This window comes from Nycticebus coucang, chromosome 20, assembly GCF_027406575.1.
Source record: "Nycticebus coucang isolate mNycCou1 chromosome 20, mNycCou1.pri, whole genome shotgun sequence".
Taxonomy (NCBI): Eukaryota; Metazoa; Chordata; class Mammalia; order Primates; family Lorisidae; genus Nycticebus; species Nycticebus coucang.
In genome coordinates this window covers 14,465,083-14,479,968 of record NC_069799.1, presented here as the reverse complement: position 1 = coordinate 14,479,968, position 14,886 = coordinate 14,465,083, and the positions used below count along the sequence as shown (strand labels likewise).

Genomic DNA, 14,886 nt, shown 5'->3' with positions numbered 1-14,886 from the left:
TTAAGCAGATCTCTTGTTCCTTGCAGGCAATCGTGCTCTGTGACAACTGCTATTAATATTTCATCTACGTACTGAAGAAGGGTCAAGCCAGGGTGAGATTTATGAAACTCACCTAAATCTGCATGTATAGCCTCATCAAAGATGGTTGGAGAGTTCTTAAAGCCTTGGGGCTGGTGGGTCCAGGTCAATTGTCCAGTGATGCCCTCCTCTGGGTCGCTCCACTCAAAAGCAAATATAGCCTGGCTTTGTGGGGCTAGAGACAGACTGAAAAAGGCATCTTTTAGATCTAGTACTGTGTACTACTTTTCAGTTGGTGACAGAGCACTGAGAAGTGTATACGGTTTTGGTACAATGGGGTGAATTTCCATTACCCGCTTATTTACTTCTCGTAAATCTTGTACTGGACGATAGTCATTTTAAGGGGTTTCTTAACAGGCAACAGGGAGGTATTCAAGCAGACTAGCAGGGGATCAAAATGCCCACCTGAAGGAGGCATCTGATGTGCGGGCCTCTTTGCCTCTATGGCCATGGGGTATTGCTTCACTTTTATGGGTTCTGCACCCGGGTTAAGTTCTACTAAGACAGGAGGCTGATGAAGGGCTAACCCTATCCCTCCTGTTTCCGCCCATGTCAATGGGTAAGAGTAGAGCCAGTCGCTCATGTCAGCCGGGGCTCCATGTGGTGTTTGTTGGAGTACGTACTCATCTTCTAACTGAACAGTCAGAACTTGTATTTGTAACTATTGCCCATCTGTTACCTGGGAGCCAATCCGCCTAAAAGATATCTGAGCCCCGATTTTGGTTAATAAGTCTCTTCCAAGTAAGGGGTATGGCCAGTCTGGAATAACCATAAATGCATGGGATACCCGGCCCGTGCCTAGGTCTACAGTTCTTCGGGTAGTCCATGAATATTGCTTCATTCCAGTTGCCCTTTGGACCCAAGATTTCTTTGTATCTAGTTTTCCTTGGTCTCTTAAAAGCCCTGAATGCTGGGTGCTGTGTCCACAAGGAAATCAATCGGTGTCCCCTCCACTTTGAGGGTTACCCTGGGTTCAGGGAGGGGTGCTGAACCCTGACCCCTCTACTCACTTTATTCCCTCATTTCCAAGATGCAGGCTTCACCACGGGGGACAGGCTTACCGGCTCTCCATTTAGGACACTCTCTGGCTCAGTGTCCTATCCCCTTACAGTAGGCACACTGGTCTCTCTGTAAGCATCTGCGTCTCCTCTCCCAGGGTTTCTCCTCACCTTCAGTGGTCAGTCTCTTCAGTTGAGCCTGCAGATCTTTATGTTTGGCAGCTGTGGCCGCCAGCAGGCTTTTAGCCAAATCATGAGTTTGTTTGGCCCGAGCGTGTCTGTTTTTCTTCTTGTGTCTCTCTGTTATTATAAACCTTCTCAGCCACTGCAAGCAAATCCTGTAAAGTTTTCTCAGCCAATCTATCTACTTTCTGAAGTTTCTTTCACATATCAGGAGCAGATTGATTAACAAAAGCCATGATCACTGCAGCCCTGCTACTATCTTCCTCAGGATTCATGGGAGTATAAGTACAGAATGCTTCCATGATCCTCTCTAAGAAGGCAGTGGGAGACTCATTCTTTTCCAGCTGCACATTCCCTACCTTAGTCAAATTAGTCAGCTTATGGACCGCTTTCTGGAGACCCCTCATTAGAGTCTGGCGGTAGACTTGGAGACTCATCTGACCATCCCCTGTATGAAAGTCCCAATCAGGGTTGGTAAGGGGGAAAACAGCATTAATCTCAGCAGGGTTAGTAGTCACAGCCCTATTTGCACCCATGACCGACTTCTGAGCCTCTGACAGAATTCTCTCCCTCTCTTCTGCAGTGAAGAGCACCTGTAAAAGCTGCTGACAGTCATCCCAGGTAGGCTGGTGAGTAAAAAGAACAAAATCTAAAAGTTTAACTAAAACACTAGGCTTTTCAGAGAAGGTAGGGTTTTGCATTTTCCAGTTATACAGATCACTTGTGGCAAAGGGCCAATAATAAAAATCTTGTGCCCCTTGGGTGCGCCTGTGGCTCAGTGAGTAGGGCGACGGCCCCATATTTCGAGGGTGGCAGGTTCTGGCCCAGCCCTGGCCAAACTGCAACAAAACAAAAAAATAGCCAGGCGTTGTGGCTGGTGCCTGTAGTCCCAGCTGCTGGGGAGGCTGAGGCAAGAGAATCGCATAAGCCCAAGAGTTAGAGGTTGCTGTGACCCGTGTGATGCCACGGCACTCTACCCGAGGGCAGTACAGTGAGACTCTGTCTCTACAAAAAAAAAAAAAAAAAAGTCATGTGCCCCATGTTCATCTGTGAGGCTTACAGCCCTCAGAGGAAGGACAGTTGAGTCGGCATTCACCTCTCACTGGGCCCACTGCCTCGTGTATGGCAGGCTCCCAGTGCCAGGTCTAGGTGCAGGCTCAGCTTCTGCGGCTGGCTTCCCTACTGCCTCCTCTCCTGGAGGTGGAGAAGCAACCTGTGGAGGGGTGAGAGGATGATATGGAGGGGCGAGAAGATGACACAAAATAAATCCTTGTCCGTACCATCCTGTAACACAGGGTAAAGTGGTGCAGAGGGTTTGGGCTTGGGTTTAGTGGTTTCTCAGTGAGGGTCTTCTCACGTATGGCAAGAACTGCCATACTGTTGCAGTGATTATCTGCTGGAGGCAAAAGAGCCTTTAGCCAAGGAGGGGGATCTTCCACCAAATCCATCCAAGTGGTAATGTATGGAATCTGGTCGGGATGACCAGTCCATGAGCAGTAGACAATATCCTTAACCTGAAAAATGATGGGAGGGTGAAAGGTTCCCTCAGGAAGCCAGCCAACATTGAAAGTTGGCCACTTGCTGCTACAAAAAGTAATGAGTTTAGTTCTTTTCACCATGAGTCCCAGGTCCTTTGCCCTGGATTTGAAGTCTGAGAAACGGTCAAGCGAAAGGGAAAGGTGGGTTGTTTGAGTCTGTCCATGTTACAGTCTAAGTCAGAGTCACCCCATCAAGGCCAGCCACAACCACACAAAGACACCGATGAAACACACAGCACACAAAAGGAAAAACCAGACAGACGGTCCATGGAAACAAAACTGAAAGTAATCTGACAGTCTCTGACCATACTGCGGGAGCAACCTGTAAAATTGCCCGGGCACAAAAACCACTTCTTCCACACCATGCCCTGGGGTATCCTTGTTCCAGTCTGATGGGATTACCTCTACGACATTCACTGAGTTTCACACTTCTGAAGAGTTCGGGACGTCTCTGAGGCTCTCCTGGCTGACAGCCTCCAGTGCGTCCACCTTGACTTTACGCCAACCACACCATGCACAGACCTTTAATCCCCAAAATTAGCACAATAGACAAGACAAAAATTTACCTTGTATTGGCTCTTCTGGTTGGATGTTCTCAGGGGGTCCTTGGGGATCTTCCCGGCCAATGCACCAAAATGTTGTGTCTAGTTGAAATCCCCCACAGAGACCACCGAGGAGCCGAATCCGATGCAAAAGCAAAAAAGCCATTTTATTACAAGTTCGAGCTTGGACTCCTGGGGTCTCCATTACAATGGATCCAAGCCAGGAGCCCCGAGCCCTAGAACAGAGGTATTTTTATAGGATAGCACAGCAAAGTAGGCATATACAAGTTAAACAAAGGGATCGCTTCTGGATTGGTCACCACTGGTCCTGCCATATGCCCCATTCCAGGAGGCAGTTTCTGACTGGACGCCGAGGACTCAAGGCCCCAAAACCAGTCCTGGTGACTCGTCAGTTTAAGACAAAATGGCTCAGAACCTTAAGATGGCGTCATTCTGGTTCTCTCAAAAATGGCATTCATTTCGTTCTCTCACCATCAACAATAAAAACAGATAATGGATCTGCTTACATATCTAATAAATGTCAGAACTTTTTAAAATTATATAACATAAAACATATTACTGGCATCCCTGATAACAGCACAGGTCAAGCCATAATTAAAAGACAAAATAAAACATTAAAAAACTGTTAGTAAGACAAAAGAAAGAAGGAGAAGGTTATACTATATCCCCCAGAAATAGAATATCTTCAGCTATTTTTACTTTAAATTTTTAAAATTTAAATGAAGAAGATGAAACACCTGCTTTTAAGCATTGGATAACTGCAACGTCACCACCCCTAAATCAACCAGTTTACTATAAGGACCCTTTAAAAAATGAGTGGGTCCCGGCTAATGTTATATGTTGGGGAAGAGTTTATGCTTATATTTCAACAGGAAATGCTACACTTTGGTTTCCAGATAGGAATCTGAAGCTATGTCAAGCTCCTGTCAATAATGGGGAAAGACAAGAATCACCTGAGGGAGACAATGTCCTGGTTTCAAAGAATGTCTCTGACCGAGAAGATCAAAACGTGAAGACAATGAGGAATCCACCCCAAGAAGAATCCAAAACTCACAACAATATAACAACTACAACATCTGGGTAATGAAGCTAAACGGGTAGTTATGCCAACCCAGCGAGAATTTACACCCGCCAATCTCTTTTTGGCCATGTTAGACATTAAGCTTGCTCCAGCTTTCAGACAAAAGTTTGAATGTTGGACTTATGTCCCCAACCCTCCATTATTAAGAGGAGTCAGTTGGCTGGAACCTACTGTGCCTGTGTATGTTAATGACTCAGTGTGGCTTCCCGGAACTTATGACACCAGGGTTCCATTTAAAACTCAGGAAGAGGGCACCATAATAGCTATCACTAATTATATCACTAATGTGACTGGCCCTCCTATTTGTTTTGGAAATCAGCCACGTTGTTTAACTATGACTGTACAAACTTGGGTTAGTGTGCCTCAAGAACATCTCAAAGAGCCTAATGTTTTAAAAGAAGTGTATATGTTAAGCACTAATTCTTTAGCTAAATTTCGACATCATGATGTTTTATCTAATCTTGAACTTCTACCTTGTAGAATGCATTATTTCTCAGATGTAAAAGATTGGATATATTGAACAAAATATAAAGGACAAATTCCTTATACGTTGGTTAATACTAGTAAAGGTGAAGTTATTGATTGGGCACCAGCTGCCAAACTTATATCATCTCACGGTGCTACCATCACTGTAAATTTAACTGGTAATAATAATAGAATTATGCTATTAAGTAATTATCCTATGGATTGGAATTCAGGAGGGTTTTCATCTCCGTCCCCAGGAATTGCTGCATATCCTAAACAAACACATCTTTGGAAAGCTGCTACAGCTTTATAGCCTTTTAAGTCTTGGACAAGAAGTTTGTCTAAAAAGAAAATAATATGTAAAATAAAATTTGAACTAAAAGATGTGAAATATATTTAAGCTTGTTTACAATTGCCTTTTGTATGGCTGACAGGCAATATTACTTGGAATAAAGCCATGGGGAAGCTTTTTTGTCCAAAATGTCAAATGTTTACATGTATGAATAATTCTTCAGTTTTGATTCTTCTTAGGAACAGCTGTATTTGCTACAAGCATGCACTGGCGTGTGGATTCCAGTCAACCTTGCTCATCAGTGGGAAGGATCACCTGCCCTGTCAGTGTTGTAGTTGCTAGCGGATTGCATTTTGAAGAGGAACACACGTTTTATCAGGCTGCTGATAGCTGCTATCTTGGGGATCATTGTTGTGACTGCTACCACTGCCACGGCCAGTATTGCACTGACTCAAGAGGTCAAAACACAGAACTTTGTGGCCGATTAGCATGAGAACTCTAAACAATTATAGACTGCTCAAAAACAGATAGACATAGAATTGTATAATGAGATATCAGATCTTAAACAACCTGTGGTAATGCTTGGAGATGAATTAGTTAGTTTAAAGAAACAAGTCAGACTTAAATGTGATTGGAATATGACAACATTTTGTATAACCCCTGTCATGTATAACACAACTAAGTTTCCTTAGAAGAAAGTTAAAAAGCATTTATTAAATCATGAAAATTTGACTGATGGAATTGTAGAATTGCAACATGAAGTATCTTCTACTTTCCAAAATAAGTTACAAAAGATAGATGGTGATAAAATTTTACAAGGTATTGCTGATGGTATTGAACAAATGAATCCCATGCCTAAAATACATGGGCTTATTGGGAGTTCTGTCAGTTCATTTCCTTTATTATTAATTTTAGGTTTAATTTTATATATCATTTATAAAAGAGTTAATCAAATAGGCAAGATAATGAAAGACATGCAGCTGTTTTTACTTTGATGATGACCGATTTAAATGCCACTTATCAGAAGAAGAAAGGGGAGATATAGACTAAAAGCCTATATGCTCTCTGCCCAAGCAGCCTGCAAAAACCAGTTTAGATTTCTAGCTGCCCTAGGTTTCATTGTAGGCCTGGTGACCTCAGAATGTGGCTGTTAAGCCTGGGGGCATTGGAGCAAAAACTCCACTCCTAGAGATACTGCCCAGGGGCTGATGCATGCAAGTCATGTAATCAACACGTTGTACAGCCCCTGACCATGGCTAAGTGAGATACTAAGTTTCTGCCCCTCAGGTTGTTGTGGGTTTCCAGAGATTTTAAGGAGCAATCTACTCTTTCTTTATTATGGTCTTGTGGCTTATCGGCTCATGAGCAAAACAGCTAACTTATGACTCATGTGATAGTTGTTTTGGGTTAAAAAATGTATATTTAGTTAATCAGCAGGCACCAAGAAAAAGTTAATCAGATTTTACCATATGTTTTGTAAAACTGTTGTGTGATTATAGATCAACAGTGTGTATGTGACTAGCTGGATATTTAAGCTGGCTGGAAATAAAGAATATTGCTACTTGCCATCATAGACTTGTAGCTGTTTCTTGCTTTCATACTATTTCAAGAGTGGGCTTTACACCTGTGATGCCAGTCACTCCATGATCCCTCACACAATAGCACCATGCCCATATACCAAGGGTGGTGGGTTCGAATGCAGCCCTGGCCAAAATGCAACAACAACAACAATAAAAAAGCCAGGCATGTGACAGGTGCCTGTAGTCCCAACTGCTTGGAAGGCTGAGGCAAGAGCATCACTTAAGCCTAGCAGTTGGAGGTTGCTGTGAGCTGCAACACCACAGCACTCTACCAAGGGTGACAAAGTGAGACTCTGTCTCTAAGAAAAAAAAAAAGATGGTCAACATGCCCTGTTCCAGCCACATACTGGCAGCTGGCTACTTGACACAGGGCTAAAGCCTGAGGAGACATTTTGCAAAACTTGTCTTAATTGGACTTCACCACTAAGATAGGACAAAGGGTGACACCTTTATCATTTCCATGAATGCAAAGTCACCCAGGAGAGAACTTGTGCTCATAATCAGATAGAATACTGTATATGTAACACAGGAAAAAGTCAAAAATCCTATGTATATTGGCCTACCACCATGGTACATTTAAGGTCTGGGTAGAGAACCTGAGAGGATTCATACTCCCTGAAATCTGAATGCTGGTCCAGACCAGAGAAGTAGGAAAGGCCAGCAAGGTGAGTCTAAAGTTTACTGCCTGTAGCAATAAGCGAGAGTGCTGCACCAGAATCAACTAGGAAAGAAACTATAGGACAGATCAGAAACACTTCTATGCTTTAGATTTTGTAGAAAATTTATGCAAAGTTGAATGTGAAAATTCATTAATACTGGCTCCCACAGAAACAAGCTGCTATTGAGACCTCAAATTACTATGTATATGGAGTCTCTAAAGGGAGGAATGAAAGAGGATACCTACATGAGGTACAGGAGAGGTTTTCTCAAGGAGACCACAAGGATACACCTGCAGAGTCCTCTCCATGGTGACTCAGTTCCTTGGGAACTTTTCCAAGTTCCTGGAACTTGGAAATTTCCACTTCTTTGAAATCCTGTATCTCTGTGGGGGCTGGAACATCATCTTCTGCTTGATTCAAACTGACCAATAGAAAGGTACCTGTGGGTTGGAACTTTTTGACTGGAGATGAAAAAGGAAAGACCAAGCCAGTTGGAGAACATGGCTAATTTGAATTCTTCTATACTGTAGCTCCAGCAGATGAAATAAAGCCCTTCCTCTTAGAAACGTGGTGTTTGGGTGCTCTGTCTCTCCATTGGGCCTTGTCTTCCTGTAATAATGTCTCAGAATAACTTCTCATTTTTGGTCCCAAATCTCTCACTAAACAATAATGTGGCCCAGAAATAAAGATTGAGGCTGGTATTAAAAAAAATTAAAGTTCCTGGCGGTGCCTATAGCTTAGTCAGCAGGGTGCTGGACACATACACCAAGGGTGGCGGGTATGAACCCAGCATGGGTCTGTTAAACAGTGCCAACTGCAACCCAGTTGAGGTGGCATCCGCCTGTAGTCCCAGTTACTTGGGAGGCTGAGCCAAGAGAATCACTTCAACCCAAGAGTTTCAGGTTGCTGTGAGCTGTGATGCCAGGGCACTCTACCTAGTACAACAGCTTGAAACTGTCTCAAAACAAATAAACAAACAAACAAACAAAACAATTAAAGTCCCAATGGGTTACCTGTTTACAGGAAGGGTATACTAAGAGACTACTCTCAAGCTGTAAGGCATTCATTTACTCCCCTTAGAAGAGCCATCCCCATATTTCAGGCTATCCACTGAACAGGTATGTCCCAGGAATTGATATTTGTGGAGCATGGCAGTAAACATGGATGTAATGGGCATCTTGGGTGATCCTCAGACAAGTGTGAAGCCCTAGAATAACAAATGATAGAAGGGTGACTAAGGACACATCATTCTGTACAGTTACCAATGGGAAGTTTCAATGCAAAGACATTTTGGTAAAAAGTGTGTGCCTTGGCAAGATACAAGGAGTAAAGGCACAAGATTTTGATCAGAGTGTCTCAGGATTATTTTCGTCTTTCTTCTTCTGAGTCATGTTCAAAAACAAAAAAACCAACAATTTAGAAAACAATCACCCACTGTTATATAAAAAAATGATAAATAACAAAAATACTGCATTAGTTTGAACTGAGAAATAAAGAGAAAAACAATTGATAATTGGAAGGTTATGGAGTAAAAGATGAAAGATTATTACCAGGCATGAGATGAAAGAAAAATGGAGACCCAATGTGAGCAATTAAAATGGCTTAATTCCACTGGGTTCAGGCGGGGTAAGATTTCCAACCTGCAGGGAATGAATCTACACTTGGGTAATGGCGAACTGGGGTGGAAGGTGGGGAGTGTTTAAAAGTCAGGAAGGTGGGGATCTGGACATTCCCCTTCCTGGTTGAACATCTATGGTAAGGGTGGGGGGTTCGTCCATTTACATTTCCCAGGTGACATCAGGTGAAGTAGGATTTGGGGTTGTCCCATTCACATTCTTAGGTGGGTCATCCAGTGGGAGAGGGTAAGGGGTTCATTGTTTTAGGTGGGTACACCATACTTGGGTGGGGTTTGACTATCAATAATGTAAATTGGATGAAAAGTTGGCATTTGGAAAAATGAGAAAGAAACTGAAAATTGAGGATTTGTCTGCAAAACCTAGAAGAGTTAGGCTGCAGAAACAAATGAGGAACATTTGCACTTGGCTTGCCATACTTTTGGAAAATACAGGGGGAAACAAGTCCTTCTATAGAGTGTTAAAATATACAGGAGGGAAATAGGCTGAAAGGGATCCAGAGCCTTGCATTCCTAGGTTACAAAAGCAAAATTCAACTCAAATTTATTATTATAACTTGCAAGAAGGGTTGGTCTTTAGAATTAAATCATCCCAAAATTAGAGGGGAGATGAGAAGGAGATTGGTGTGCTCTCACCTAAGAGGCACAATGTAAAGGTATATGGCACACCTCCCAGTTGAGAGGCACATCTACAACATGGAATTGACCTCACAAACACAAACCATGTAACCTAATCACTTCTACCCTCATATGAATCTAAAATTTACAAAGAAAGAGGAGATGCAAAAATAAAACAACTGATTTTCATTATTTTCATTATTTTTTATGAAGATTTTATTGCAAACTAAAATTGCTTTATCACACACAAAAAATGTGTGGGAGAAGGGAAGGATTTTACATACTACAACCGTGTTAATTACAGTACATTAAATGGTGGTTTACATTACAAATAAGCCTAAAGTTTAAATATACTGGTGTTATAACCCAATGTACAGAGTTTCTTTATATAATACATACAATTATCAGGAATGCAGAAGGAAAAACCCATAAATAATGCCAATTTTATAAGTGACATTTTTAAAGTATGAAAACAGCAACGGCTCTGACTGACTACGGAGGCATTGGTCCATAAAAACCCTTTCTAAAAATAGAAATATTTGTAGCAGCAAGCTTTCTTTAAGCATCTGAATACAAGTCATTGCAAGACTATTTCAATAAATTTTAGTTATTAACTATTTCTTACCAAAAACAGTCTACACATAAATTTATCTTCCAAATATGAAACAATGTACCATGTTGTAGTGTCCTGCAAGTGTCACATTGATGTGTATAAGAAAATCCGTCACTGTGATCAAGCATACCATACTCATTCTACTGTTCACAGAGTAAGTCCACAAGGAAAAAATAAAGAACTGAAACACTTTGCAATAGGAAAAGCTTTGGAGCTAACCCGATCTCTTTAGAAAAGGCACATTTCATAATATTCATTATCACAGCCTAGATAGACCTGCAGGAGAAACTTCTTAGAACACTGTCTTCCTTTTGACAAAACTCCTGCATATAAGGTGGCTCTCCAATGCTCATTTTAGAGATAGCACCACATTGGAAGTAAGAATAAAAATGAAAATGTCATGACCTCACTGAGGATGTGCTCTTCCAAAACCTTCCAGCAAACACTGTGTAAAATTGCTAAGCTTCCAGAGATGTGCAAATTCTCTTTTAAAGATGTCCTGTCAGCTGGCAGCTCCACCAAAAGGCTAACTAAAACATTTAAAACACACAAAATCCTTCAAAAGCAACTCCAAGATTCTTCAGAGGAAGGTGCATAGGAGAAGCCTAGGAAAGCCTCCGCAGCTTCATTGATGCTGGCTATGATGAGGATGCTGTCAAGGGACCTGCCCATGGACTTGTGGACTGGCTCTTCGGCAAACTCAGGATCAAAGTGCCACAGGTTGCTGGGTTCCCTCACATTTGTGTTAAAAGGAGTAGTAATCTTCTTATGAATGACATCATCCAAGTTAATTAGGGAGAAGACATGACTCTTAATCTCCATACAGTCATTCTTGACACCAAGCCACTTTGTCCTGTCCTTCTGCAGGAGACTTTCCAGGAGGAACCTTGCTGAATTTGTGATATTTGGTTTCAACTGGAGCTTGTTCAGAATATTGTCATACATCTCAGCTGTGTTTTGGCTATAAAAAAAGGCTGGTGATACAAGAAAGTCCCCAGGCACCACCAGTGCACTTTCTGGGCATAAGGATGCTTATGGAGCACCTCAGATGACAGATACTCAGGTGTACCACAGAAGGTAGATGTGGTGCCATTGTGCTCAATGTTTTCCTTGCACAGTCCAAAGTCAGTAAGGAGAATGTGTCCTTGGGAGTCTAGCAGAATATTCTCAGGTTTTAAGTCTCTATAGACAATGTTCAGAGAGTGCAGGTAACCCAAGGCACTGGCTATGTCAGCAGCATAGAAACGAGCCCGTGGTTCCAGGAAGCACTGCTCTTTCTGCTGATGGCAGAACAACTCTCCACCATTAACGTAGTGTAGGACAAAGTACACTTTGTTTGCAGTCTGGAAAGAGAAGTGAAGGCCCACCAGGAAAGGGTGTTTCACATTCTTCAATAAAAAATTGCTGTCTGACACAAAATGCTTCTCCTTCTTTTTTTTCAGGATTGATTTCTTCTGTAAAACTTTGCATAGAAAACTTCTGCCTTGTGTCTTGCTAGAAGAACCTCTCCAAAACTGCCTTTCCCAATCTCTATCAAGAAGTGAAAGTCAGATGGTTCAGCATGAGGGTTGGATGATGGACCAAGGTTGATTTGCTGAGAAGGATTGGTGAAGGAGAAGGGTTGACATTCATCAGCTCAGGCTCCTGGGGCTGGGAGATTTTCAAGATGGACTGAACTTCTGGGTGTTTGCATGCAAAGGAGTTATTAGCAATCTTCTGAATAAAGTCATTCAGGCCCATCCTCCTCTGTTTCATGAAAGCGATAAGAATTGCTACCATTCCCCTCATTCTGGAGTAAGTGAGGGGACCCGTAGCAGCCTCAGTTTTCACCGTCATCACTTCCGAAGTAATAAATCAGCCTGCTGCTGAACATACACTGGCTCAGCCAACCAGTATTTTCATTGTTTAAATATCTATTTTAAGCCAGTGTCTCATTCTATTGCCCCAGACTAGAGTGCAGGAATGTCATAGCTGACAGCAACCTCAAAATCCTAGGCTCAAGCAATCCTCATGCTTCAGCCTCCCGAGCAGCTGGGACTACAGCCCCCCTCCTCCCACAACAACACTGGCTAATTTATATATTCTTAGTAGAGACAATGTCTTGCTCCTGCTCATTCTGATCTCCAACTCCTGAGGTAAAGCAATCCATTCACCTCAGCCTTCCAGAGAGATAGGATGGTAGACATGAGCCTTAGCACTTGGTCTCTTTGAATATATGAAAACACTGTTTTCATTTCTCAAAAAGCACATATACATATCTGTATATAGATATGTACATACAAGCATACACACACAAATTCATGGGTTTTCAGGAAGGACTAAAATCTCTCAGCCTGCCTCCTTTCTCTTGCCGGCAACTCCCTCACCTCTGTGGATTTCTGTTTTCACAAACCATTAATAAACTCAACAAACCAACCAAAAGAAAATGGAAATTTTTTTTCTTTACATTTTCTGAATTATTTTGTCTTTTAGTATTTGTTCCTTTATGCTTCAGGTGATTCCTGAGTGTTTCATGTGGAACTATGAATAATCACCACTAAGGATGGACGCACCTAGAAAAATGTTTGTCTTCAAACTTTGCTGAGGAAAACGGACACACCATTCACAGTCACAACATGTTGTGAACTCTGCTGCTTTAACTTTTCCCTCAGCTTAAATCCAGACACCCATCTGACCTCAGCCTGGACATTTTCCTTGCTTTCTTTGAGATACTATGCTTTGTCTTTTGCTTTCTCTCTTTCCACTCCTATCTTCTCCTCACTCACTCCCTGCCCTCTGCTATTTTTAATGGCTTCCACCCATTCTCTAATATAAAATAACCTTAAACTTTTGTATCCTAATCTTGACCTAAAAAAAATTCTTCTGTCACCCTATGTTCAGGACCCACTGAGGATCTTCGCTTTTTTACAACTCTTGAAAGCCCATGTAGTGAGAAGATGGAGTCATCTGGGCTACAGAATAGACAACACAGCTGGTCTAGTAGTTTTAGGTCCCTTGTGACCTTCCCACTTGTCTCTCATCCTTATTGTTTTTTAAATTTAGCTCCCACACTAAAGATGCCCGTCTCAAATAGTTGGGGATCTTAATTTTTGAATTAAAAATCTCATAAACTGTCACCTCATTGTGACATGTTATTTAAAATAAGGCACTGACGTGTCCACCTCCCATGAGCTAAAGATGAGCACTGCCAAGGCCCCGGGCCCTAGACCACTGTTTTGGCAATAGTGGCAGCTGAGCACCCTCGGTAGTTGCACTCCTGGGCCTTCGTGGGACTCCAGGGTACCTGTTCCCCACTTTGCCATCCTCCTCCTTCCCTCTCCTGCAACTCCAGCAGCAAATAAAAGTAGTCGGAGAAGGAGCTGCAATGCTGGGTGGCTCACCTCACTTCACCAAGGAAGGATAAATAGTTATGGCCACCCAGGTAATAGGGCAGGCTTCTGGAGAAAGAGGGCTGCCACTGGCAGCAGCAGCATTGGCATGGCATTGCCCAATGACCTGTATTATGCAAATGACCTCTCCAAAGCTGAGATGGACACACCTCAGCTTATCATGCTGGCAAATGTGACTTTAAGTGGGGAAGTAAATGGCAGCTGCTGCGATTACCTGAGTAGTGAAGAAAAACAGATGGCAGAACTGATGCCTTTTGGGGGTAACAACTTTTCAGACAGTGATGGAGAAGGACTTGAGGAATCTCCTCAAATAAAAAGGTGAACCCAATGGACTGGAAAACATGGAACTGAGAAATTCAGAACTCAGTGTTGTACAATCTCAGCCTGTATTTGAGGCATCACCTGCCCCAGAAGTTTACAGCTCAAATAAAGATTGTCCTTCAGAAACACCTGGAGCAGAGGACAAATGCAAGAACTTGAAGACCAAACCCTTTCACTGTAAGCCACACAAGTATGAAGCAGAACCTGAAGAATAGTTTTTACATCACATCAGAGTACACAGTACCAAGAAATTTTTTGTTGAAGAAAGTGCAGAGAAGCAAGCAAAAGCCAGGGACTCTGGCTCTTCCACTTCAGAAGTGAGAGATTCTTCCAAGGGTCCCATTAACTGTGACCACTGTGGATACAATACTAATCGATATGATCACTCTGCAGCACATCTGAAACATCGCACCAGAGCTGGGGATAAAAAGCGAGTCTACAAGTGCATCAATTGTCCATATACAACAGTTAGTGAGTATCCCTGGAGGAAATACTAGAGAAACAATTTTCCAAGGAAAGTATAGACGTGTGGGAAATGCAACTATTTTTCAGACAGAAAAAAACAATTATGTTCAGCATCTTAGAACTCATACAGGAGAACATCTATATAAATGTGAACTTTGTTCTTACTCAAGTTCTCAGAAGACTTGTCTAACTAGACATATGTGTACTCATTCAGATGAGAAACAATTTAGATCTGACCGGTGCAGTTATGTTGCCTCTAATCAACATGAAGTAACTTGCCATCCAAGACAGGTTCACAATGGGCCTAAACCTCTTTACTGCCCACACAAAACTACAAGACAGCAGACAGAAGCAACTTAAAAAACACGTGGCTCTCCATGTTTGCTCACAGCAGTTAAATTGCTGGGTAT

General features: G+C 42.3%; 2 pseudogenes; one reads left to right on the top strand and one right to left on the bottom strand.

Moving 5' to 3' along the window:
• Nucleotides 1–10,859: 10,859 nt before the first annotated feature.
• LOC128572463 (serine/threonine-protein kinase Sgk1-like) lies at nucleotides 10,860–12,137 on the bottom strand (annotated as a pseudogene).
• A 1,573-nt stretch (nucleotides 12,138–13,710) lies between these two features.
• LOC128572939 (RE1-silencing transcription factor-like) lies at nucleotides 13,711–14,508 on the top strand (annotated as a pseudogene).
• Nucleotides 14,509–14,886: the final 378 nt, after the last annotated feature.